General features: G+C 54.6%; 1 pseudogene; it reads right to left on the minus strand.

The window, feature by feature from the left end:
* Positions 1-185: 185 nt before the first annotated feature.
* LOC119352301 lies at positions 186-25862 on the minus strand (annotated as a pseudogene).
* Positions 25863-27945: the final 2083 nt, after the last annotated feature.

Here is a 27945-nt window from a genome sequence, read left to right on the forward strand (position 1 = left end):
CCTACTAATGGCACACTACGGGTGCGCCACTAGCATCACGCCATTAGAATTAAATTCTAATGGCGCACCACTGGTGCGCCATTAGTATCTGGTGTTCTAATGGCGCACGATGTAGTGCGCCATTAGTATAGCCCATAGTGCGCCATTAGAATGCCTCCCAGGGGGCCATATGTACCCATGTGCTTTGGCATACTAATGGCGCACCAGTGGGTGATGCGCCATTAGTGTGATTATCATAGTGCGCCATTGGTGTCTTGTGTGGTGCTCCACTAGTATGAATATTAGGGATTTTTTTCATTTCTGATATTTTCATAGGTTACAAAATATATTATTGTCTAGAATTTAGACAACAGCACACAGCAACAGCAGATTCATCAAATACAATAGAAGATTAGTCTCCGAATACAATTCATCATATTAGTCTCCGAATTCAAAAGACCGAACAAAGATAGAACATTACAAGTCTCGAGACCGCGAGTAGCGAGTTTGTCTTCACATTACAAGTCGATATCGATCATCTAAACTACCATCACATAGAAGAGAGCTGCGGTCATCACGATGAGCATCATCGCGATGAAACTGGTCTTCATTCGGTTCCTCCAACGCTCCCTCCTCTCTCCCGCTAGATAGCGGGCGTATCTAGATTCCGCCCCCGCCCTAGTGGTGTACCCTTTGTAACTGTTACCGCTGAAATGGTGAACCTGTCTCCGACACTCCTCCAAGTCGCCGTAGACTTCGGGAACCTTACCCTTGTACACGACATACGACGGCATCTCTATGCACAAGCCAAACAACAGACAATACATAAGCAATATATAAGTATGCAACAAAAGGATCGGAAGAGAAAAGCAAGACATTAATAGCACGATTCATGGTCCTACTAATAAATAGCAACGATTACATCTAAGTTGAACGACTGTCCAAACCAAAGAGACATACAAGTTCATTAAAGTTTAATTACAACATGAGCCAATCAATGTTTCAGAACTAGACATAGCATCACTACTGTCAACTCGACTCATGGGACCGGAGCGTGGATGAAGCCGCTGTCTATTGTGATGGTCATGAAATCGCGGGCGCTGTCAGCCTGCATTTGTAGCGTTCCGTCTATCTCACTGTTGGACGGTTGATATCTGAGGTAGAACTGCCCCGAGGTATGAAGGACATCTTGATGGATGATGTCCGCAAACTCCGACTGGATGCGAAAGAATTCTTGTATGATGTCCGCGTCCTGGATTGCCGACAAGCTCGCGGCCCAATCTTTGAGATTATCTGGTAGCAGAAGGTGATGATGGTCCCTTACGATCGCCCGCATGTGATGGAGGGCGTAGTAGGCATCCTTCTGACCGCCAGGCGGCTGCTTGACGCAGCAGAACGTCATATTATGGGCGAACACGTGCTTGCCATACTTACGAACTGCCCTGGTGAAGGTGCCTCCAGATTTGGCGTAGCCGGGGAGAACATCATCAAGAACTTTCTTGATATTTGTGTAGTCTATCTTGGAGTCACGGTTCGGGTCGAGATACGTGGCCATGGAATATTTCGAGCTTAAGAGGATGAGTGTGCAATGTGTGTCACTGCACAGAACACGGAATGTTAGAAAAAAAAGAATGATCGAAATCTAAGAAATCATATGTTACGGGGCGGTTAAGGGATGACTTACTCGGGAAAGTAAGCCACGAGGAAGTTATCCTTATCTGGGTTTGCCAGAATGACGCCTTCGAGGTGTGAACTCGTGACTTGGCGGTCCCCAGCGCTGCCCAAGATCTTGGCACGCATGTAGAAGGGGTCGACTATCACGATGTCCGGGGTCTTGTCTCTAATGATCCGCATCTCCATACTCAGCGAAAACAGCCGAATGAAGGTGTAGTGCAGTGGATGAAGGTTAAACATAGCAAAGATGTCATCAAACCACAGGACGATCGTACCCCCGATGGCGCCATCCACAAAGCCCTTGCCCTCTGGCACCTTGGCCACGAAAACCGGGTATGCCACATCATTCTCTCTGAGACGCCGCTTCTCCAAAGAAAGAACACTGTCATGCAAACTCCGCATAGCACCGGTTGCAGCATTGAGCATATTTGTCGGTAGCATCGCCCTACCCGCCACATGCACCCTCCTCGAGATATCCTTAGGTGAAGGTGGACCGTCCTGAGCACGGATCGTACTCGGTGCCGGCTTGCTCGCACCCTTGTTACTCTTTCTTTTCCGTCCCTTCTTCTTCTGTTGTAATGGGACCGAGTTCTGCTCACAGACCGCCTTCTTGAGTGTGTTGGGGCTGATAATATTTGGCACCTCGGCTATCTGAGGCTCAGTGAAGTCGGCAGCTGGAGGCGTCTCCTGAGAACTGAACGCCAGACGATGCCTGTTGCAACTGGGTTTCTCCGCCGTACCAGCTAGACCGCGGTCGTCTTGGTTGGGTTCTTGAGAAGAGGCCCGCAGAATTTGTCATCGTACCCATGTTCGGAAAAGTACTTATCGATGTTGCTAAATGTACGGCCGTCGTCGTTGTTGTCGTCGTCCAGATCCTGTGCCATATGCATGTTTGGATCCTGTGCCATAGGGATGTCCGGCATGTCCGGTAGCGTTGCGGCGGTCTTGCCATGGCTTGGCGCCGGCACGACTGGCGGTGTTGTCTTTGGGGTGGTGTCCCCCGCCCCCAAACGAATCTGGCTCTTCAGCCAAAGCAGGGGCCAGCTTAGGCAGGCGCTGAGGGTCATCAGATCATCTTCGTCGGCCCCGGCGGGTTGAATCGAAGGTAACAACTCGTCGCAGCCTGGCAGCACCCGAACCAGTTGAACCCTATACACGGTGGGTGGCATCGGTTTACCGTGGAACATGGGTTGCCGGTTGAACGATTTTGCCCTTGGCGACATCGACCAACTCGTCTTTCACGAAGTGCAGGAGAGTGCACGGAACGTCGGCGGTGCCCTGCGAAAACATGTAGGGCGTCAGGGATGCCCAGTCAAAGGCCAGGATATGAAGTCCTCGGCCGAGAGGCTTAATTAGTTACCGTGATGATGGCGTCGAGCTCGGCTAATGTCGAGGCACCACCAACGGCGGGCGTGTAACTGACGGAGGGGCCGCTTGCTGGCGAGGTGCCGGTCGGCATACACCCGGGTCCATTAAGTGTTGGGGATCGTAGCAGAAATTTAAAATTTTCTACGCATCACCAAGATCAATCTATGGAGTAATCTAGCAAAGAGGGGAAGGGGAGTGCATCTACATACCCTTGTAGATCGCTAAGCGGAAGCGTTACAAGAACGCGGATGAAGGAGTCGTACTCGCGGCGATTCAGATCGCGGTTGATTCCGATCTAAGCGCCGAACAACGGCGCCTCCGCGTTCAACACACGTGCAGCCCGGTGACGTCTCCTACGCCTTGATCCAGCAAGGGGAGAAGGAGAGGTTGGGTAAGACTCCACCCAGCAGCAGCACGACGGCGTGGTGGTGGTGGAGGAGCGCGGAACTCCAGCAGGGCTTCGCCAAGCACTACGAGAGACAAGGAGGAAGAGAGGTAGGGCTGCACCAAGAGGGAGATGATCTCGTGTACCTTGCAGCCCCCAATACCTCAAGTATATATAGGGGAAGGGGAGGGGCTGCGCCCCCATCTAGGGTTCCCTCCCTAGGGGTGGCGGCAGCCCCAAAACCCATCTAGGGTTGCGGCCAAGAGGGGAGAGAGGGGGCGCACCTAGGGTGGGCCTTAAGGCCCATCTGCCCTAGGGTTTGCCCCCCTCCCCTCTAGGAGGCGCCTTGGGCCTTGGTGGGAGGCGTCCCAGCCCACCTAGGGGATGGTCCCTTTCCCACTATTGGCCCATGTAGGCCTCTGGGGCTGGTGGCCTCCCCGGTGGACCCCCGGACCCCTCCGGTGGTCCCGGTACACTACTGGTGATGCCCGGAACACTTCCGGTGGCCAAAACCATACTTCCTATATATCAATATTTACCTCCGGACCATTCCAGAACTCCTCGTGACATCCGGGATCTCATCTGGGACTCCGAACAACATTCGGTAACCGCGTACATACTTTCACTATAACCCTAGCATCATCGAACCTTAAGTGTGTAGACCCTACGGGCTCGGGAGTCATGCAGACATGGCCGAGACAACTCTCCGATCAATAACCAGCTGCGGTATCTGGATACCCATGTTGGTTCCCACATGCTCCATGATGATCTCATCGGATGAACCACGATGCCAAGGATTCAATCAATCCCGTATACAATTCCCTTTGTCTAGCGGTACGATACTTGCCTGAGATTCGATCGTCGGTATCCCGATACCTTGTTCAATCTCGTTACCAGCAAGTCTCTTTACTCGTTCCATAACACATCATCCCTTGATAAACTCCTTGGTCACATTGTGCACATTATGATGATGTCCTATCGAGTGGGCCCAGAGATACCTCTCTGTTTACACGGAGTGACAAATCCCAGTCTCGATTCGTGCCAACCCAACAGACACTTTCGGAGATACCCATAGTGCACCTTTATAGCCACCCAGTTACGTTGTGACGTTTGGTACACCCAAAGCATTCCTACGGTATCCGGGAGTTGCACAATCTCATGGTCTAAGGAAATGATACTTGACATTAGAAAAGCTTTAGCAGACGAACTACACGATCTTTGTGCTAGGCTTAGGATTGGGTCTTGTCCATCACATCATTCTCCTAATGATGTGATCCTGTTATCAACGACATCCAATGTCCATGGTCAGGAAACCGTAACCATCTATTGATCAACGAGCTAGTCAACTAGAGGCTTACTAGGGACATGGTGTTGTCTATGTATCCACACATGTATCTGAGTTTCCTATCAATACAATTCTAGCATGGATAATAAACGATTATCATGAACAATGAAATATGATATAATAATAACTAATTTATTATTGCCTCTAGGGCATATTTCCAACAGTATCCCACTTGCACTAGAGTCAATAATCTAGTTCACATCGCCATGTGATTAACACTCACAGAGTTCTGGGTTTGATCATGTTATGCTTGTGAGAGAGGTTGTAGTCAACGGGTCTTGCCATATTCAGATCCCTATGTATTTTGCAAAACTTTATGTCATATCGTAGATGCTGCTACCACGTTCCACTTAGAGCTATTCCAAATTTTTGCTCCACTATACGTATCCGGTATCTCTAGTCAGAGCTATCCGGATAGGTGTTAAGCTTGCATCGACATAACTCTTTACATCGAACTCTTTATCACCTCCATAACCGAGAAACATTTCCTTATTCCTCTAAGGAAAATTTTGACCGCTATCTGGTGATCCAGTCCTAGATCACCTTTGTACCCTCTTGCCAGACATGTGGCAAGGCACACATCAGGTGCGGTACTCAGCATGGCATACTGTATAGAGCCTATGACAAGAGCATAGGGGCCGACCTTCATCCTTCCTCTTTCTTCTGCCGTGGTCAAGCTTTGAGTCTTACTCAACTTCACACCTTACAACTCAGGTAAGAACCCCTTCTTTGACTGATCTATTTTGAACTCCTTCAAAACATGTCAAGGTGTGCGTTCTTTGAAAGTATCATCAGACGTCTTGATCTATTTCTATAGATCTTGATGCCCAATATGTAAGCAGCTTTATCCAGGTCTTCCTTTGAAAATCACTCTTCAAACAACCGTTTATGCTTTCCAGAAATTCTACATCATTTCGAATCAACAATATGTCATCCACATATACTTATCAGAAATGTTGTAGTGCTTCAACTCACTTTCTTGTAAATACAAGTTTCTAGCAAACATTGTATAAACCTAAAAGCTTTGATCACTCCATCAAAGCATATATTCTGACTCCGAAATGCTTGCTCTAGTCCATAGAATGATCGTTGGAGCCAGCATACCTTTTAGCATCCTTAGGATCGACAAAACCTTTTATTGTATCACATACAACTTTTTCTTACGAAAACTGGTAAGAAAACTTGTTTTGACATCCATCTGTCAGATTTCATAATCGAAAAATACAGCTAATGCTAACATGATTCCGACGGACTTAAGCATCGCTACGGGTGAGAAATTCTCATCGTAGTCAACTCCTTGAACTTGTGAAAAGACTCTTTCCCACAAGTCGAGCTTCATAGACGGTAACATTACCGCCCACATCCGTCTTCTTCTTAAAGATCCATTTATCTCAATGGCTCGCTGATCATCGGGCAAGTCCACCAAAGTCCATACTCTGTTCTAATACATGGATCCTATCTCGGATTTCATGGCTTCTAACCATTTGTCGGAATATGGGCCCACCATCGCTTCTCCATAGCTCGTAGGTTCATTGTTGTCTAACAACATGATATCTAAGACAGGATCACCGCACCACTCAGGAGTAGCACATATCCTTGTCGACCTATGAGGTTCGATAGCAACTTGATCTGAAGCTTCATGATCACTATCATTAACTTCCTATTCAATAGAATTAGGCGCCACAGAAAACATCTTTCTGTGTTGCATCACTTGGTCGAAATAAAGGTTCGACAACCTCATCAAGTTCTATCTTCCTCCCACTCAATTCTTTCGAGAGAAACTCCTTCTCGAGAAAGGACCCGTTCTTAGCGAAAAACAATTTGCCCTCGGATCTGAGATAGAAGGTATACCCAACTGTCACCTTTGGGTATCCTATGAAGATGTGTTTGTCCGCTTTGGGTTCGAGCTTCTCCGGTTGAAGCCATAAGCATCGCAGCCCCAAACATTAAGAAACGACAACTTTGGTTTCTTGCCAAACCAATGTTCATACGCGTCGACTCAACGGACTTATATGGTGTCCTATCTAAAGTGAATGCAGTTGTCTCTAATGCATAACCTCAAAATAATATCGGTAGATCGGTAAGAGACATCATAGATCGCACCATATCTCATAAGGTTCGATTACGACGTCCGGACACACCATTACCCTGTGGTGTTCCAGGTGGCTTCAACTATGAAACAATTCCACAATGTCTGAAGTGTTTACCAAACTCATAACTCAGAAATTCTCATTGATCAGATCGTAGGAATTTGATCTTCTTGTTATGATGATTCTTAACTTCACTCTAAAATCACTTGAACTTTTCAAACGTTTCAGACTTGTGCTTCATTAAGTAAATATACCTATATCTACTAAAATCGTCAGTGAAGATGAGAAAATAGTGATATCCACCGCACGCTTCAATTCTCATTGGATCACACGCATCAGCATGTATGATTTCCAACAAGTCACTTGCCCGTTTCATTGTACCTGAAAACGGGGTCTTAGTCATCCTGCCCATGAGGCATGGCTCACATGTGTCAAGCGATTCAAAATCAAGTGACTCCAAACATCCATCGATATGGAGTTTCTTCATGCATCTTACGCCAATATGACCTAAGCGGCAATGCCACAAGAAAGTGGTACTATCATTATTAACTCTACATCTTTTGGCGTGAACATGTGTATTACCATGACCGAGATTCAATGAACCATTCACATAGGGTGCATGACCATGAAAGGTATTATTCATGTAAACAGAATAACCATTATTCTCTAACTTAAATGAATAACCGTATTGCAATGAACATGATCTAATCATATTCATGCTCAACGTAGACACCTAATAACATTTATCTAGGTTCAATACTAATCCCGAAGGTAGATGGAGCGTGCGATGGTGATCTCATGAACTTTGGAAACACTTCCAACACACATCGTCACCTTGCCTGTCGGAGTAAATAGCCACGGGTAGCCTAGCCGGCTTCCCCTGGCCCTTCTGAAAAAATCACGAGCCCGTCCGGCTCTCAAGAATCCAAGACATGGAGCCGCCTTCCCCTTGCTGGCTGCCACCCAGGCCGGCTTTCGGAAGGCGGTTCGACTTTAGCCCTCATGAAGGAAGCCACAGGAGGGCTGACTTCGGGGAGCCGGCCAGGGGAAGGCCGACTCCAAGAAGCCGGCTCCCATAAAGCGGTCGAGACCGTACCCTCAAAGTTTGCACCCACCTAACGGCAGTGCGATGGGGCGTGGCTACAGTGAAGCCTGCCACCCCCGTATCCCGGAGCACGCCTGGCATAGTGCGCCGTACGGAGTAGCCATGACCCGTCCGGCGCGGCACTGTTGCCATGTTGACCCTGATGTCACCCACGACGGGCCGCCAGCGCGGCCCACAGATGGTGGGCCCCTTCGGGCAGTGAGACGCCCGAAGGCAGCCACGCCTCCAACCAGTCGGCCCAAGACAGAGCCGGCTCCCCACAGCCGTCTTGCCGCCTCCCTCGAAGGAGACGCCCCATTAAGGAGACAAGACGCGGTGAGGCTACAGCGATCGCTCGACGGGCGGCGGCACTGTAGCCGCACCAACCACGACGAAGCCCACGTCACCAAGATGAAGCCACAGTAACCAGCCGCCGACCAGGCCCTGGATACTGGGGCCTGCCTGTTGACCAAGGGGCCGGCAGCCGGCGGGACCCACCAGTCGGCGGGCCCCAGCAGCCGGCGCAGAAACCGGCGAGCGCAGTCACAGACGGCTGGGCCCCGCGCCCAGTCGGATTACCATTGTACCCCCGGGGGTGGGCCTATATAAACCCCCCGGGGCACCCATGCAAAGGGTTCGACCCCCTGCTAGTCTTAGACACCACACAAGGAGAGGAAGCAGGCTAGCCGTGCCCTTCTTCCTCCTCCCACCAAACAGCTCAAGGAGCATTGTGTAGCTACTTGTTCATCTAGTGATCATGCGGAGACCCCGCAGAGCAGCAGTAGGGGTGTTATCTCCACGGAGAGCCCCGAAGCTGGGTAAGATCCGCCGCGTGCATGTCTTTGCCTTATCCCGTTTCCAGGCACCGGCGATGTCTTACTAGCTCCCACAATGATAAGCCACCCGTTGGCATATGTCGCAACTACCACCCGACATTTGGCGCCCACCGTGGGGCTAGGTGCACCGTCGTCCGGAGACCTGTTTTGGACGGGAACCCTCTTCCTCCCCAGCGAGCGTAGCCAGCCCGGCATGCCCGATGGCGCTTGCCACGACACGCTACAAGGCGTCACCAGCATCTGCGCGGCGAGCAGCCTCGCCGATCTCTTCGACGAAACCCTCATCTCCAACGAGCTCGCCTCCGATGCGGGCACCGACCGCCTCGCCAACCTTGTCGGTCAGCTCCATGTCTCCAGCGAGCCCGCTGCGGATCTGGAGTCGGTTGGCTCCACCGACCTGATGCCTGTCGACTCCGACACGGCCTCCTACGACACCTTCCCCACCAACGTCACGATCTACAACGACCCGCTTCCTCGAGCCGACGGCTGCGATGCTGCCACCACCGAAGTGATGGTTGTTGGCCATGGCGGCCCGGCCGATGAGAGCGCCCACGACTTGTCCGCCCCCCTCCCGGCCAATGCCGGCGACGAAGCACTGGAGGCACGCCGCCTCGCCCTCCTCGCAGAGGGCCAGAGGCTGGCCTCCGTGAGACGCCTCATTGAGGCCTATCAGCGCGAAGCTGACCGCGCCGCCTTCGGCACGCCAGCCCCGGGCGGGCCAAGCCGGGCCGGCCTTGTCAAGCAATGCGGCGCTGTCATCGCCGACACGCTGGGAGTCGACCGCCCGGTCTATGCCACTCCGCTCGAGAACTTGCGTGCCGCCCAGGCGGCCGTAGACGAGTTGGACGGCTTGGAGGCTGAAGACATCCCCCACATGACCCGGCGCATCTAGCAACTGATCGATGCAGCCGCGCAGCGGCACGAAGCAGACGCCCGCGTAGGAAGCCCTCCCCCGCGCCGAGATCACGGCGCGATGTCCCGGACGCAGGCTACGAGCAACACCCGCGCGCGGCGCGAGAAAGAGCCGGCTGCCAGCCGTAGCCGGACCCGAATCTCCACCGAGCGAGACGCGGACGGCCATCCCCGAGCCATGGAATGGCGGGGCAACCCGCCTCCGCCTCGACCCCGTGGAGAGAGATATCCCACCCCGCCGCCAGTGGCGCACCCGACTCTCAGCGGCCGACTAGGTCGCCGCGAAGGAGTCGGCGAGAACGATGCCCGCCATCGGATCGACCGCCTGGCGCGATCCCTGGCGTTGGAAGAAGAAGACGATGTCGGCCCGCCTTGTTTCGGTCCCCGCATCCACGACGAGCCTTTCCCCAAAGGGTTCTCGCTCCCAAGAGACACGCCCAAGTACAACGGCTCCGTGAAGCCGGAAGATTGGCTGATCGACTACTCCACTGCGGTCAGCATAGCCAACGGGAACCGGCGCATTGCCGTGAAGTACGTGCCCCTCATGCTGCAAGGCACGGCGCGAACCTGGCTCAACAGCCTCAAGCCTCTCAGCATCAACAGCTGGCTAGATTTCACCGAAGCTTTCATCCGCAACTTCACCAGCACCTACAAGCGGGCTCCTAAGCCCAGACAGCTCTCCTTGTGCGTACAAGGCCCCGCCGAGTCCACTCGCGACTACCTCACGCATTGGGCCAAGCTCCGCAATTCTTGCGAGGGGGTGCACGAGGTGCAAGCCATCGAGTACTTTACAGCCGGATGCCGAGAAGGCACCCTCCTTAAGCACAAGCTCCTCTGCGACGAGCCGGCTACCCTCGACGAGCTGCTGGACATAGCGGACAAGTACGCCACCGCCGACTCCTCGATAAAGACCGAGCTTCGGGTAGATGCGTCTGGAAAAGTACTCAGCCCGGCCCCCAAGACGCCGGTTGGGGATTCCGGCCGACGCCCACACTCGAACGACCACAAGCGCAAGGGCCCCGTGCCGCCTCCCGCCAGTAGGCAGGTGGCCACAGTTGAAGTCGTGCTGCCTGAAGGGCGGCCCGCGCCCAGGAAACCCAAGGGCGGCCGGCCGTCTTGGCAGCCGGCTTTCTCCTACGAGCAAACTCTCAACGCCCCGTGCAAGTTCCACAGCGGCGCGAAGCCGTCCAACCACACAACCCGGAAGTGCCATTGGCTCACCCGAATTTCCAAAGGCGAGGGGCTCGCACCGCCTCCGCCTGCCGGCCCGCCGCCTCCGCCTCCGCCGCCTCCGGCAGCTCAGTCCGCGGTCGGAGCCGTGCATGTCGAGTTCCCTGACGAGCAAGAAACCTACATCATCTTTACAAGCCAGCCCGAAGACCGGCGCAGCAAGCGCCGAGAGCACCAGGAAGTTAGCGTGGTCGCTGCCGACCCCGCCAGAGACATGCATTGGTCAGAAAAGCCCATCAGCTGGAGCTGGGCCAACCATCCAGAGGTGATGCCGTCTCCCAGTTCTTATGCCCTGGTCCTGGAAGCCACCCTCGCGATGGACAGACGCGCTGCCCGCTTCTCCCGTGTGTTGATAGATGGCGGGAGCAGCATCAACATCCTGTACCGTGACACCCTGGAGAAGCTAAACGTCAAGACGAAGCAACTCATGCCTACTCGGACAGTGTTTGATGGCATCGTACCCGGCTTATCCTGCGCCCCCATTGGCAAGATCAAGATCGATGTACTTTTTGGGGACAAGGAGCATTTCCGCCGGGAAGCGATCTGGTTTGAAGTGGTGGACCTGGAGAGCCCTTACCATGCATTGCTTGGCCGACCTGCCTTGGCCAAATTCATGGCAGTTCCCCACTATGCGTACCTCAAGATGAAGATACCAAGCACCAAAGGCGTCATCACCGTAGCCGGCGATTACAAGAAGTCCTCTGAGTGCGCGGCAGCCAGCAGCCGGCTGGTTGAGTCCCTTGTGATTGCCGAGGAAAAGAAGATGTTGGACCGAGTCGTGGCCATAGCCGGCAAGCAGTCGGCCGTGTCCCCCGACCCCAAGGAGCACGATGCTCAAGGATCCTTCCAGCCGGCCAAGGAGACGAAGAAGATACCTCTTGACCCCGAGCATCCAAAGAGGTTTGCCGTCATCGGGGCAAGTCTGAACAGCAAATAGGAAGGCGAGCTCGCCGATTTCCTCCGTGAGAATCGGGACATCTTTGCATGGTCCCCCAAGGACATGTTGGGTGTTCCGAGGAAATTCGCCGAGCATAGACTACACGTCCGAGAAGACGCAAAGCCAGTCAAACAACCCCTTCGCCGACTGTCGAAGGAGAAACGCAGGATCGTAGGGGAGGAGATAGCCCGACTTTTGGCGGACGGCTTCATTATGGAAGTTTTCTTTCCAGAGTGGCTCGCTAACCCGGTCCTTGTGCTAAAGAAGAATAACAAGTGGCGCATGTGTATAGACTACACGAGCCTCAACAAGGCTTGCCCCAAAGATCCCTTTGCCCTGCCAAGGATTGACCAAGTGATAGACTCCACAGCCGGATGCGAGCTGTTGAGTTTCTTGGATGCTTACTCCGGGTATCACCAGATAATGCTGGATCCGGACGACCGCCTGAAGACCGCCTTCATCACGCCATTTGGAGCCTTCTGCTACCTGACTATGACATTCGGCTTGAGAAATGCCGGTGCCACTTTTCAGCGTTGCATGCAGAAGTGCCTCCTCAAGCAACTCGGCCGAAACGCTCACGTTTATGTGGACGACATCGTGGTGAAGACGGAGAAGCGCGACACCTTGCTGGGAGACCTCAAGGAAACGTCTGAGAACTTACGCCGGTTCCAAATCAAGCTCAACCCCGAGAAATGCGTGTTCGGAGTGCCAGCCGGCCAGCTCCTAGGCTTCCTGGTCTCCGAATGCGGCATCGAATGCAACCCGGTGAAGATCAAGGCCATCGAGAGAATGGCGATCCCCACCAAGCTTCGAGACATTCAGAAGTTCACCGGGTGCTTGGCCTCCTTGAACCGCATCATCAGCCGGCTAGGAGAGAAAGCTCTCCCCCTCTACCGCCTCATGAAGAAGAGCACTCACTTCGAGTGGAACGACCAGGCCGACCAAGCTTTTCACGAACTGAAGAAGATGCTGGCCACGCCGCCCGTTCTAGCGGCGCCGACTGAGAAAGAGCCCATGCTCCTCTACATCGCCACAACCAGCCGGGTGGTCAGCACCGTCATCGTAGTCCAACGCCCAGAAGAAGGCCGAGCCCAGCCGGTCCAAAGGCCGGTGTATTATTTGAGCGAGGTGCTGTCCGCCTCAAAGCAGAACTACCCGCACTACCAGAAGATGTGTTACGGCGTGTACTTCACCGCCAAGAAGCTGAAGCCCTACTTTCAAGAGCATCCCGTCACGGTCGTATGCACCGCCCCGCTGGCCGAGATCATAGGCAGCCGGGACCCATCCGGCCGGGTGGCGAAATGGGCCATCGAGCTGGCCCCCTACATGATCTTCTACCAGCCCCGCACCGCCATCAAGTCCCAAGCACTGGCCGACTTCCTCGTCGACTGGGCCGAGACCCAGTACCTGCCGCGGGCTACCGACTCCACCCATTGGCGCATGCACTTCGACGGATCCAAGATGCGCACCGGCTTGGGAGACGGCGTCGTCCTTACCTCTCCCAAAGGCGACAAGCTCAGATACACGCTACAGATCCACTTTGCCGCCTCCAACAACGCGGCCGAGTATGAGGCGCTCATACACGGGCTCCGGCTTGCCAAAGAACTCGGCATTCGCCGGATCCTATGCTATGGCGACTCGGACTTGGTGGTCCAGCAATCATCCGGCGACTGGGATGCCAAGGACGCAAACATGGCGAGCTACCGCTTCCTAGTTCAACAACTCAGCGGATACTTTGAAGGGTGCAAGTTCCTCCACGTACCGCGAGCCGACAACGAGCCAGCCGATGCCCTGGCTTGAATAGGCTCCACTCGGCAAGCAATTCCAACCGGCGTCGCTCTACAACGCCTCCTCAAGCCGTCCATCAAGCCATCTCCAGAGTCCGACTCCATCTTCATGCCGCCTGACCCCGATGCGGCCGGATCCAGCTCGAAGAACCTAGCAGGCGACCCCGAGACTCCCGCAGCCGGCCCGGGGACTTCGGCAACCGGCTCGGGGACTGCCACACCCGGCTCGGGGATTGCGGTAGCCGGCCCGGGGACTGCACCAGCACAACAGCCGGCGACCGACTCCAGCATCTCACCACCCAGCCCGCCCACCCTGGTGGCGGTAGCCACGTTGGCGGTAGAAGAAGTCGCGGCTCCGTCATGGGCTCAGTCTATCCTCAACTTCCTAGTAAACCAAGATCTGCCGGCTGGCGAAACAGAAGCAAGACAAGTCCAACATCGAGCCGGAGCGTACGAAATCGTCAACAGAGAACTAGTCAAGCACAGTGTCACTAGAATCCTCCAACGGTGCGTCGAGCAAGAGAAGGGCATTGCAATCCTCAAAGACATTCACCAAGGAGAATGCGGCCACCAGGCGGCCTCAAGATCACTTGTCTCCAAAGCCTTCCGCCATGGTTTCTTCTGGCCGACTGCTTTGGATGACGCCAAAGAATTAGTTAAACATTGCAAGGGTGCCAATCTTTTCAGCTCCAAGCAACACATGCCGGCTTCGGCACTCAAGACCATTCCCCTCACTTGGCCCTTCGCCGTTTGGGGACTGGACATGGTGGGCCCATTCAAGACGGCGCGCGGTGGCATGACGCATTTGCTCGTCACCGTGGACAAATTCACCAAGTAGATTGAGGCAAAGCCGATCAAGAAGCTGAATGGGCCGACTGCTGTGACGTTCATTGCAGACATAACAACTCGATACGGTGTGCCACACAGCATCATCACCGACAATGGCACGAATTTTGCCAAAGGAGCCTTGGCACGTTTCTGCGCAGCCCAAGGTATCCGACTGCACTTAGCATCCGTCGCCCACCCGCAGTCAAACGGCCAGGTAGAGCGAGCCAACGGCCTCATCCTCTCCGGCATCAAGCCCCGACTGGTCGTACCTCTGGAGCGCTCAGCTGGCTGTTGGCTCGATGAGCTGCTGGCTGTCCTCTGGAGCCTGCGCACTACACCAAACAAGTCAACCGGCTTCACCCCTTTCTTCCTTGTGTATGGTGCCGAGGCGGTCATCCCAACTGACATCGAGTTCGACTCGCCTCGAGTAACCATGTACACGGAAGCGGAGGCCAAGGAAGCACGAGAAGACGGCGTCGACCTGCTGGAAGAAAGCCGGCTGTTAGCCCTCAGCCGGTCTGCCATCTACCAGTAGGGTTTGCGCCGCTACCACAGCCAGAAGGTCAGGCCAAGATCTTTCCAAGAGGGCGATCTTGTGCTCCGGCTGATCCAGCGAACAGCCAGCCAGCACAAACTCTCGGCCCCTTGGGAAGGCCCCTTCGTCATCAGCAGAGCTCTAGGCAACGACTCCTACTACCTAATCGATGCACAGAAGCTGAAGGCATGCAAGAGAGACGACTCCGGCAAGGAGTCGGAATGACCATGGAACGACAACCTCCTTCGAAGATTTTACAGTTGAAACACAGTATGTATCACACTAACTTTTGTATTAAGTACGAGACAATAGGCCCCCCGAGGAGGGCTCGGGGACTGCCATCCCTTGTTTATGAATGAAAAGTATCATGCTTATGACCTTGTCATTTCATTTACTTGTTCCGTCCGGCACCGGGTTCGACTAGTCGGCTCGGGGACTGGCCGACTGGAGTTATATTAGAAGTCCTACCCGCAGTCAGACAAGTAGTGTGCCGGCTCCCAAGCCTTCTCTTGCCAAAAGTCGCAGTTCGAAGAACCGGCTGTCCGGCTGGCAAGAGTTAAAGGTAGGAACGGGCGCCCACACGAAAAACGGCTAGGGACTAACGGACTAATATAACAAAAGCCAGTTTTTTCTCACACCGCCGACTGGCTCCCAGAGTAGCCGGCCGGCCGGTTTCCATTCACTTCACTTCAATCCAAGAAAGCTCAAGTACTTGCCTCCCCAAAGAGGGAAGGCGGCAAAGGAAAAGGCCTAAGGATAAAAAGCATACGCGAATGGAAACCAAACATGCACATAATAATATTTACATAAAAGTCCTCCGAGAGGCCAGCATTCAACATAGTTTGGATACACCCCCAGTGGGTGGAACTGCGAAAACTTAATGAAGATTGTTCAAAAGACAACAAGCAGGAAAGATAAAGACGGCAGGTCAAACTGGCGGAGCGACCGACGAGCCAGACTGGTTGGCGGAAATGGCCGTGCCGGCTGAAGGAGCGGCCGGCTGGCGAACTTCGGCTTGGTCACCGCCTCCCGTAGAGGGCGCGCTTCCACGCGCCTCGTTGCTGGAGGCACGGTCGGCCTGAGGTCGGCCGGTTGTTCCACCAGCCGGCTCGACGTCTTCGCCATCCTCCTCTTCGTCATCCTCGCCCTCATCGCTGGAGGCAATCTCCTCCGCCGAGTCCTCGCCCACCGCCGGGTTTAGCCCGAACCACTCCTCCGGCTGAGCAACACCGTCATCATCGATTTCGGGTGCGAAAACGCTGATGTCGGTGCACTCGGCGATCGTCGAAGCCCGCTGGGCGATAGCCGGCCTCATCTCCTCCAGCTCCACGTCGGCCTCCATCCGCCAAGTGCGCAGCTGGTCCAGGCTCAGCCCTGGGTACCAAGCCCGAACGAACTCCAACGCCTGCCCGGCTCCGAGGCGGGCCGCCGACGCCTTCCAAGCCTCAAAGCTACCGACTGTGACCACTAGCCAGTCGGCAGTTCGGCTTGGGGTGCGGGGGATCGTCTCGCCGGTCCAGAGGGCGGCCAACACTTGCGCCCCGGCATGTTGGAGCCGGCGAAGCATCCGATGAGCCGGCTGCAACCGCGCCTGGACAGCCAAGAGCTGCTCCTCAAGCGTCCGGTTCTCATCCGGCGCGATGTTGGCCCCCGCCTGATGGCGTGCCTCGCGATGGGCCTCAATGCTTTGGGCGGCGAAGGCGGAGTAGCCGGGGAAGTAGTCTGCACCAAAAAAAACAAGCAACAGCTCAAGTTAAGCCAAAAACCCAGACGGCAAGGGGCAGGAGAGGGGCGAGGAAGGCGGCTTACCGTCGATCAAATCCTCGATCCGGCTGAAGCCTTCATCCAGGGCTCGCCGGGTCTCAGCCCAGCTCGCCGCCTCGATCTCATACTCTGCCTTCATTGTGGCTTCGCTATCCTGCGCCGCCTGCAGGGCCGCCCTGTGGCTCTTCTCCTGGTCGGCCAGCTTCTTGGCCAGGCGATCATGCTCCTGGACCAAGGCATCGTACTCGGCGTACTTGGTATGAAGGGCGGCCTTCGCTTCGCCGAGCTCCTTCCTCAAGTCGGCGTTGGCCCCTGAAGACAAAAAAAAAAGAAAAACCAATAAGGAAAGAGTCATCAAGAAAGATCCGACCCGACTGCTCAGCAGTCGGCCCGAATCTCGGGGACTACACCCAGTGGGTGCGGTGACGCGCCCCCACAGGAGACAGACAAGATCGAGTACTTACTTCGGCTGTCGGCCAGGTCGTTGGTCCTTCGGCTCAACTCCCGAGCCTGGGAGTTGAAGGCGGCGGCACGGAGGTTGTGATATTCCTGGAAATTCAGACAAGAGGCAAAAATAAGGTAGCCGTCAAGAAAGATCCGACCCGACTGCGCAGCAGTCAGCCCAAATCTCGGGGACTACACCCAGTGGGTGCGCTGACGCGCCCCCACGGAAGAAATTAAGAGAGCAAAGCAGCCAAGAATGAAGGAATCACCCGGATGGTGGCTCGTGTCGACAAGAACTCCTGGGTGAACTGTTTCAGCAGGGCGGCCTGAGCTTGCAGCTGGCTCCGGACCCCTTGAGCTGCCACATTCAGCTCGCCAGTCCCCCCGCTGGGAGTCCACTCGGACGTGGCAGTGCTGGCCGCTTCCAGATCTTCCTCCGACTGGCCTGCGCCCGCGACTCGGCGCAACTCCGGCGGAGCGGCGCCTCCCCCTGCGCGTCGGCCCGACGCCGGCTGCACCTCGAGGCCGGCTTTGTTCTCCGGCTCACCCCCGGTCGGCCCCTCTGGCGCCGCTGATGATTGGCCGCCTTGGCCCGCTCCGGTTGGCGCTGCTGGCGGCGCTTTCCTCGCAAAGGCCACGGGGTCCTCCCCCCTTTCCATCAGCGGCGGGTCTTGGACGATCTTCTCCGCCAAGGGCAATGGGGTGTCGGGGGCCACGGCTCGGAGGGGAATGGCGAGCAGCGGAGGCTAGTTGCGCGAGCCCTCCACCTCCGGCTCCGCGGTCGCCGCCTGCGTCTGGGCCTTGGCTGCCGCGTCGGCCTGCTCCCTCGCCGCCTGGGCGGCCGCTTTCTCCGCCGCCTCGCGCTCCTCCCGCGCTTCACGGGCGTTCCGCACTGTGGCCTCCCTGAGGTCGGCGTGGGGGTCCACGCGGCGGGAGCTTGAAGAACCTCCAGTCGGCCCAACTACGGAGTCGCCCGGACCACGCTCAAGGGAAAGCAGCGCCCTGCCCAGCAAGCGGAAGAAATTAAGAAGAATGCTCAAACAAGAAGAGAATGATGAAGAGCATGCGACAAGGCAATTGACGACTTACGCTGAGACCGCCTGAGGCTGCTTCACCGCCTTGCGGAAGCGGGCCGCTTTCGCGGCCGCCTCGTCTCGCTTGGTCGCCCCAGTGGAGGCTTTGGACTTCTTCGGCCGACTGCCGAAGAGGCCTGAAGCGGCCCGGCGCTTCTGTGCGCCACCACCGGCAGCCGGCGCGATGGATGAGCCCGCGCCCTGATGATCGGCCGCCGGCTGGCGACGCGGGGCGACTTCGGCTTCGGCATCGTCCGGCCAGTCCTCGAAGCTCGTGATGAGCCTTGAGCCCCCGGGCTCGGCGTCGTCCCCCATGACGGCGTCTTCCATGGTGGTCGCCCCCAAGTCCGGATCGTCGACGTTGTCCGCCGTGCGGTCGGAGGCATACTGGCGTTCTATCCCCGCTGACCCGGTCGTCGGCGGGAGAAGGGGGTTCTGCTAAGAAGAACCGACTGATCAGAAGCCGGCCGTCATAAAGCCGGCTACCAACAAAAAGAAGGAAGAAAAGAAAACTTACCACGGGCGGAGGGTTGGCGCGAGAATACGGCGCCTTGCCGTATCGCCAGTCTTCGACGAGCTTGCAATTTGAGATGTAATTTACCATATACGATACCTCCGCATGAGGCATCTCCCTGGTGCTCAGCCGGCTTGGGTCGAAGCAGCCGCTCATCTGGCACATCATGTGGGGCCGGTTTGGAGAGAGGAGATATCCGGCGCTCCACGAAGGCGGCCACGAAGTCGGCCCCGTTCAGGTTTTCCGACTGGATCATCACCCGAAGCCGGGAGACGGCGGCGTTACCGGCCTGAGACAGTGACCGGGACCGGAAACTCCATGAGGGCTGCCTCCCAGCCGGCGGGCCGGCTACGTAAGCCGGCAGGTTGACATGATCCCCTTGCTCCGCGACGTTCTTCACGTAGAAATATGATTTCTGCCAGATCTTCACCGACTGGATCAGGGGGATGGGCGGGAATGGGTTGTTCTCGCTCGCCCTCCTCATGGCGATGAAGGCCCCGCAGGGGGCGGGCATGCCTGCGACGACGGTGCCGAGCTTGCTCTGGAAGAACTCCCCCCAGAGCTCCAGCGTGGGGAGCAGCCCCAAGAAACCTTCGTAGAGGGAGACGAAGGCCGACAGCAGCATCACCGCATTGGGCGTGAGGTGATGCGGCTGAAGGTTGTAAAACTTGAGGAAGGAGCACAGAAATCCGCTCGCCGGAAGGCCGAAGCCGCGCAGGAAGTGCGAGTGGAAGACGACCCGCTCGGCCTCCTCCGGCGCCGGCGAAATCTCCGTCTTTGGCGCCAGCCGGACCCGCACGAGATTGGCGTCGGGCAGGCGCCGAGTCTGGCGGAGGAATTCAACGTGGTCCTCATGGATGTTGGAGCCGTCCCACGAGCTTGACAGCGCCATGGGAGCGAGACGATGGGGAGGCGTGGCGGCGCTGAGACGGGAGGCTGCGGCGGCAACGAGAAGAAGAAACGAGGATGAGAGGGGGCGGAGCGAGAGGAAGCGTGCGAACCTCTGTCGCTCCCCCTCCTCCCCCTACTTATAGGCTCGCGTGGCGGAGCCGAGGAGGCGCGGTGTGGGGAAACGTGGGGATCGATTGTGCCCACTCCCCCACGTCCTGCGCTTGTTGCGCCCTAATGGCGAAATAAAATCGCCACGGGAAGGCGAGCGGTCCACCTGGGCCGCAGAAGATCAGCGTTCGGGCTGAGGCCTAGGCGTGGCGGGCCCGGGCCTGCAGCAGCGTCCCGTCGCGCGCGTGCGACGGCAGGGTCTCGCTGCCACGTGGCCCGCGGGAGGGCCCGCGGTCAGCACGCGAGTCGACCACTTTCCCGCCTGCAAGACGCAGGGCTCCCCGAAATCGGCATACATCAGCAAAGTCGGCTCTTCAGGATAGGAAGCTGACCAAGCTTCTCGTCCCTTTATCCGCCTCGAAGCTCGATCAGCTTCGGGGACTACTGTCGAAGTAAATAGCCACGGGTAGCCTAGCCGGCTTCCCTTGGCCCTTCTGAAAAAATCACGAGCCTGTCCGGCTCTCAAGAATCCAAGACATGGAGCCGCCTTCCCCTTGCTGGCTGCCACCCAGGCTGGCTTTCGGAAGGCGGTCCGACTTTAGCCCTCATGAAGGAAGCCATGGGAGGGCCGACTTCGGGAAGCCGGCCAGGGGAAGGCCGACTCCAAGAAGCCGGCTCCCATAAAGCGGTCGAGACCGTACCCTCAAAGTTTGCACCCACCTAACGGCAGTGCAATGGGGCGTGGCTACAGTGAAGCCTGCCACCCCCGTATCGCGGAGCACGCCTGACACAGTGCGCCGTACGGAGTAGCCATGACCCGTCCGGCGCGGCACTGTTGCCATGTTGACCCTGATGTCACCCACGACGGGCCGCCAGCGCGGCCCACAGACGGTGGGCCCCTTCGGGCAGTGAGACGCCCGAAGGCGGCCATGCCTCCAACAAGTCGGCCCAAGATAGAGCCGGCTCCCCGCAGCCGGCTTGCCGCCTCCCTCGAAGGAGACGCCCCATTAAGGAGACAAGACGCGGTGAGGCTACAGCGATCGCTCGACGGGCGGCGGCACTGTAGCCGCGCCAACCACGACGAAGCCCACATCACCAAGATGAAGCCACAGTAACCAGCCGCCGACCAGGCCCTGGACAGTGGGGCCTGCCCGTCGACCAAGGGGCCGGCAGCCGGCAGGACCCACCAGTCGGCGGGCCCCAGCAGCCGGTGCAGAAGCCGGCGAGCGCAGTCACAGACGGCTGGGCCCCGCGCCCAGTCGGATTACCATTGTACCCCCGGGGGGTGGGCCTATATAAACCCCCCGGGGCACCCATGCAAAGGGTTCGACCCCCTGCTAGTCTTAGACACCACACAAGCAGAGGAAGCAGGCTAGCCGTGCCCTTCTTCCTCCTCCCACCAAACAGCTCAAGGAGCATTGTGTAGCTACTTGTTCATCTAGTGATCATGCGGAGACCCAGCAGTAGGGGTGTTATCTCCACGGAGAGCCCCGAAGCTGGGTAAGATCCGCCGGCGTGCATGTCTTCGCCTTATCCCATTTCCAGGCACCGGCGATGTCTTACTGGCTCCCACAATGATAAGCCACCCATTGGCATATGTCGCACCTACCACCCGACATCGCCCTTAGCCAGTCTCCGTTTAGTCCGTAGCTTTTTCTTCAAGTCATCAATAATAGCAACTGAACCGGTATCCAATACCCAGGTGCTACCAGGAGTACTAGTGAGGTACACATTAATAACACGTATATACTTTGTTGAAGTTGCCAGCCTTCTTATCTACCTTGCATTTGGGGTAATTCCGCTACCAGTGACCGTTCCCTTTACAATAGAAGCACTTAGTCTCGAGTTTAGGTTCAACCTTGGGTTCCTTCACTGGAGCGGCAACTGGTTTGCCATCCATGAAGTTTCCCTTCTAGCCCTTGCCCTTCTTGAAACCAGTGGTCTTGTTAAACCATCAACACTTGATGCTCCTTCTTGATTTCTACCTTTTGCGGTCTTAAGCACCGTGAACGGCTCCGGGATCAACCACATCCCTTGCATGTCATAGTTCATCATGAAGATCTAGTAGCTTAGTGATAGTGGCTAGAGAACTCTATCAATCACTATCTTATCTGGAAGTTTAACTCCCACTTGATTTAAGTGATTGTAGCACCCAGACATTCTGAGCACATGCTCACTAGCTGAGCTATTCTCCTCCATCTTGTTGGCAAAAGAACTTGACAGAGGTCTCACACCTCTCAACATAGGCATGAGCCTGAAATCCCAATTTCAGCTCTTGGAACATCTCATATGTTCTATGGCATTCAAAACGTCATTGGAATCCCGATTCTAAGCCGTAAAGTATGGTGCATTAAACTATCAAATAGTCATCAGGATGTGTCTGTAAGGTGTTCACAACATCCACAGACGACGTTGTAGGGGTTTGCACATCGAGTGGTGCATCAAAGACGTAAGCCTTCTGTGTAGCAGTGAGGACACTCCTCGGACTACGGACCTAGTCCGCATCATTGCTTACAATATCTTTCAACTTAATCTTTCTCTAGGCACATATTGAAACAGGGAGCTACAACATGAGCTATTTATCTACAACATATTTGCAAAGACAATTTAGACTATGTTCATGATAATTGAGTTCATCTAATCAAATTATTTAATGAACTCCCACTCAGATAGACATCCCTCTAGTCATCTAAGTGAAACATGATCCGAATCGACTAGGCCGTGTCCGATCATCACGTGAGACGGACTAGTCATCAACGGTGAACATCTCATGTTGATCGTATCTTCTATACGACTCATGTTCGACCTTTCGGTCTTCCGTGTTCCGAGGACATGTCTGTACATGCTAGGCTCGTCAAGTCAACCTAAGTGTTTGCATGTGTCCGGAGGCCATGTCTGTACATGCTAGGCTCGTCAACACCCGTTGTATTCGAACGTTAGAATCTATCACACCCGATCATCACGTGGTGCTTCAAAACAACGAACCTTCGCAACGGTGCACAGTTAGGGGGAACACTTTTCTTGAAATTATTGCGAGGGATCATCTTATTTAAGCTACCGTCGTTCTAACAAAATAAGAAGTAAAACATGATAAACATCACATGCAATCAAATAGTGACATGATATGGCCAATATAATTTGCTCCTTTTGATCTCCATCTTTGGGGCTCCATGATCATCGTTGTCACCGGCATGACACCATGATCTCCATCATCATGATCTCCATCATCGTGTCTTCTTGAAGTTGTCTCGTCATCTATTACTTCTACTACTATGGCTAACACTTTAGCAATAAAGTAAAGTAATTACATGACGTTTATGTTGACATGCAGGTCATAAATAAATTAAGACAACTCCCATGGCTCCTGCCGGTTGTCATACTCATCGATATGCAAGTCGTGATTCCTATTACAAAAACATGATCAATCTCATACATCACATATATCATTCATCACATCCTTTTGGCCATATCACATCACACGACACATGCTGCAAAAACAAGTTAGACGTCCTCTAATTGTTGTTGCAAGTTTTTATGTGGCTGCTATAGGTTTCTAGCAAGAACGTTTCTTACCTACGCCAAAACCACAACGTGATATGCCAATTTCTATTTACCCTTCATAAGGACTCTTTTCATCGAATCTGATCCGACTGAAGTGGGAGAGACAGACACCCGCTAGCCACCTTATGCAGCTAGTGCATGTCAGGCGGTGGAACCAGTCTCACGTAAGAGTACGTGTAAGGTCGGTCCGGGTCGCTTCATCCCACGATCCCGCCGAATCAAGATAAGACTAGTAACAGCAAGTAAATTGACAATATCGACGCCCACAACTGCTTTGTGTTCTACTCGTGCATAGAAACTACGCATAGACCTAGCTCATGATGCCACTGTTGGGGATCATAGTAGAAATTTAAAATTTTCTATGCATCACCAAGATAAATCTATGGAGTAATCTAGCAACGAGGGGAAGGGGAGTGCATCTACATACCCTTGTAGATCGCTAAGCGGAAGCGTTGCAAGAACGCGGATGAAGGAGTCGTACTCGCAGCGATTCAGATCGCGGTTGATTCCGATCTAAGTGCCGAACAACGGCGCCTCCGCGTTCAACACACGTGCAGCCCGGTGACGTCTCCTACGCCTTGATCCAGCAAGGGGAGAAGGAGAGGTTGGGGAAGACTCCGCCCAGCAGTAGCACGACGGCGTGGTGGTGGTGGAGGAGCACGGAACTCCAGCATGGCTTCACCAAGCACTACGAGAGACGAGGAGGGAGAGAGGTAGGGCTGCGCCAAGAGGGAGATGATCTCGTGTATCTTGCAGCCCCCAATACCTCAAGTATATATAGGGGAAGGGGAGGGGCCGCGCCCCCATCTAGGGTTCCCTCCCTAGGGGTGGCGGCAGCCCCAAAACCCATCTAGGGTTGCGGCCAAGGGGGGGAGAGGGGGCGCACCTAGGGTGGGCCTTAAGGCCCATCTGCCCTAGGGTTTGCCCCCCTCCCCTCTAAGAGGCGCCTTGGGCCTTGGTGGGAGGCGCCCTAGCCCACCTAGGGGCTGGTCCCTTCGCACTACTGGCCCATGTAGGTCTCCGAGGCTGGTGGCCCCTCCCGGTGGACCCACGGACCCCTCCGGTGGTCCCGGTACACTACCGGTGATGCCCGGAACACTTCCGGTGGCCAAAACCATACTTCCTATATATCAATCTTTACCTCCGGACCATTCCGGAACTCCTCGTGACGTCTGGGATCTCATCCGGGACTCCTAACAACATTAGGTAACCGCATACATACTTTCCCTATAACCCTAGCGTCATCGAACCTTAAGTGTGTAGACCCTACGGGCTCGGGAGTCATGCAGACATGGCCGAGACAACTCTCCGGTCAATAACCAACAGCGGGATCTGGATACCCATGTTGGTTCCCACATGCTCCACGATGATCTCATCGGGTGAACCATGATGCCAAGGATTCAATCAATCCCGTATACAATTCCCTTTGTCTAGCGGTACGATACTTGCCCAAGATTCGATCGTCGGTATCCCCATACCTTGTTCAATCTCGTTACCGGCAAGTCTCTTTACTCGTTCCATAACACATAATCCCGTGATCAACTCCTTGGTCACATTGTGCACATTATGATGATGTCCTACCGAGTGGGCCCAGAGATACCTCTCCGTTTACACGGAGTGACAAATCCCAGTCTCGATTCATGCCAACCCAACAGACACTTTCGGAGATACCCGTAGTGAACCTTTATAGCCACCCAGTTACTTTGTGATGTTTGGTACACCCAAAGCATTCCTATGGTATCCGGGAGTTGCACAATCTCATGGTCTAAGGAAATGATACTTGACATTAGAAAATCTTTAGCAGACGAACTACACGATCTTTGTGCTAGGCTTAGGATTGGGTCTTGTCCATCACATCATTCTCTTAATGATGTGATCCCGTTATCAACGACATCCAATGTCCATGGTCAGGAAACCGTAACCATCTATTGATCAACGAGCTAGTCAACTAGAGGCTTACTAGGGACATGATGTTTTCTATGTATCCACACATGTATCTGAGTTTCCTATCAATACAATTCTAGCATGGATAATAAACGATTATCATGAACAATGAAAAATGATATAATAATAACTAATTTATTATTGCCTCTAGGGCATATTTCCAACATTAAGCTCCAATGTCGGCCGTGCCGGCGTCGGAGACACTAATACTGCCGCCGCCGGAGACACCAATGGCGCCGCCTGCGCGTTGTGCGAGTTGCTGGCCGTGAAGCTGGGAATCGGGGGCGGCCCCTGTTGGCCACCCGCAATCCACGTAGTTATCCCATGAATCAAGGTAGGCATAATGCCGGTGAGTGTCGATCCCAGTTGTTGTTGCACTTGCTCTTGGACAATCTTCGAAATCCGCGCCACTTGTGCCTTGAGTACTTCAACCTCGCGCGACTGGCTTTCCGAGCTGGTCTTTTTCTCCTTTCGCCCACTAGCGGTATAGTATGACGACCATTTTGTGGTGAAGCCTTTGCCGGCCACATGACCAGCTGAGGACGGCTTAGTGAGCTTGTCCTTGTTTTTCATTACGTTCAGCGCCCTATTTAGAGTGCTGTCCCAAGCAGGGGTGCTCTGAGACGACCCCGCGCTACTGCTTTCAGTCTCCTTCACCAGAACAAGCTCAAGCGCCCTGGTCTTCGGATCCGTGGTAAGCTCCTTTGTTATCAGGTCCTCCTTGTACCGGGCCCTGACATAGTTCCTGGTCTGCTTGTCATTGTTGTATTTCTCGAAGTGGGGCGGTAGGCCTTGCTCGGCACGCTCCGCGTCCTCCTTGTCCCATATAGGCTCCGCCACTCTGTAACCGCCGGGACCGAGTTTGTGTTCCCCTAAGTTCAACTCCCAGTGGAGCGGGGGAGATGGTGCGGGGGGTGCTCGGCGGCGAGGGGGACCGGATCTGGCGAGGTGGGATAGCGATCGAGATGGAGGGGGATCGAGATCGAGTGTCCATGAAATTTAAAAACATTCATGAGTTGAAAAAGTGCCCATGAAATACAATCGAGAAATGAAGGCTACGATTTAAATACAATCGATCTTGGCTAGCTATCTGTTCACAATCTTCTTGCCCTTCTTTTTCGCAAATGGAGTTCTTTTGTGGAACGGACGTCCTTTAGGTAGGGTGGTCCTGCTTCTTCTTGTGGTGTATGCTGCTACTTCATCGTCGTCGTCATGTTCGATCTTCGGGTCGTCGTACTTGTCGAAGTCTTGCTCATTGGCTACTCCATCCATTCCGATGATCTTCCTTTTGCCTCTCCTCACGACAACACGACTGGGCTTTGACGGGTCGGTAATGAAAAAGCATTGGTCCACTTGGGAAGCCAGTACCCATGGCTCATTTTTTGCGGTGATGTTTGCGCCCACAGTCTCGGGTATAACCATGGTGGTGAAATACCGGTCTTCTTTTAGGATGCTCTTGGCCCATCTGACACAGAACATCGGGACCTTCTCTCCAGCGTAGCTCAGCTCCTAGATCTCCTCGATCCTTCCGTAGTATCTGTCCTTGTCATTACCGGTGTAGGATTCCATCATTACCCCGGAGTTCTGATAACCATCGCTCTTCATGTCCTTGTCCTCGGTGTAGAATGTGTAGCCGTTGATATCGTACGCCTCATAGGTCATCAGGTTGTGCTCGGCGCCCTATGACAAGGCGAATATGAGTTGTTCTTCCGCGGAAGGATCCTCATGTAAAGGGTACGATAGAAGCTTCTGCTTGAACCAACGCGTGAAACATGAGTTGTACTCTTTGATTATATCTCCGTCTGTCCTCTATTGGCCTCGGTCATTGTGCGTCTTCTCAATAAAGGTTTTGTGCTCTACCACCCAAGGATCGACCACGTCTATGTGTTGTAGCGCGACTAGGTTTGCTCTTTCAAAGTCGGCGAGTCAACCCTCGAAGTCGACATGCATTTCGCGGCGACCCTCACGGTGACCCCATCCAGCGAGCCTGCCGAGGTGCCTGTTGACGGGCAGACCAACGGGGTCCTCGATGCCTAGATAATTCATGCAGTAGGAGATGCACTCTTCGGGCAGAAAGCCCCTGGCTATGCTTCCCTCTGGACGTGACATGTTGCGAACGTATCCTTTGATGACACCATTCACCCTTTCGAATGGCATCATGCCGTACAGGAACATCGGCCCGAGTTGGATGATATCCTCCATGATATGGACCAGCATATGCACCATAACGTCGAAGAATGCGGGCGGGAAGTACATCTCAAGCTCGCATAGTATCACCATGATCTCTTCTTGTGGCCTTCTGAGTTGCCTCACGCCAACCGACTTCCGAGAGATGACGTCGAAAAAGTTGCATAGGCCAAATAGCATTTCACGGACGTGTGCGTCCATGATCCCACGGATTGCAACTGGAAGTATCTGCGTCATCAGCACGTGACAGTCGTGAGACTTCATCCCGCTGAACTTCTTCTTCGCTGGGTCTAGGTATCTGCTTATCTTCCCCGTGTAACCGTAAGGAAGTTTTACTCCTACGAGGCAGGTGAAAAACTGCTCGATCTCCTCCTGACTTAGAGTGAAGCACGCGGGGGGGTAGTCATTTCCGGTCTTCTTGGCCTTTTTGCCTTTGCGACGACTTTTCGTGTCCTGCTTCGCCTCATCA

This window comes from Triticum dicoccoides, chromosome 2A (genome assembly GCF_002162155.2).
Source record: "Triticum dicoccoides isolate Atlit2015 ecotype Zavitan chromosome 2A, WEW_v2.0, whole genome shotgun sequence".
Classification (NCBI taxonomy): Eukaryota; Viridiplantae; Streptophyta; class Magnoliopsida; order Poales; family Poaceae; genus Triticum; species Triticum dicoccoides.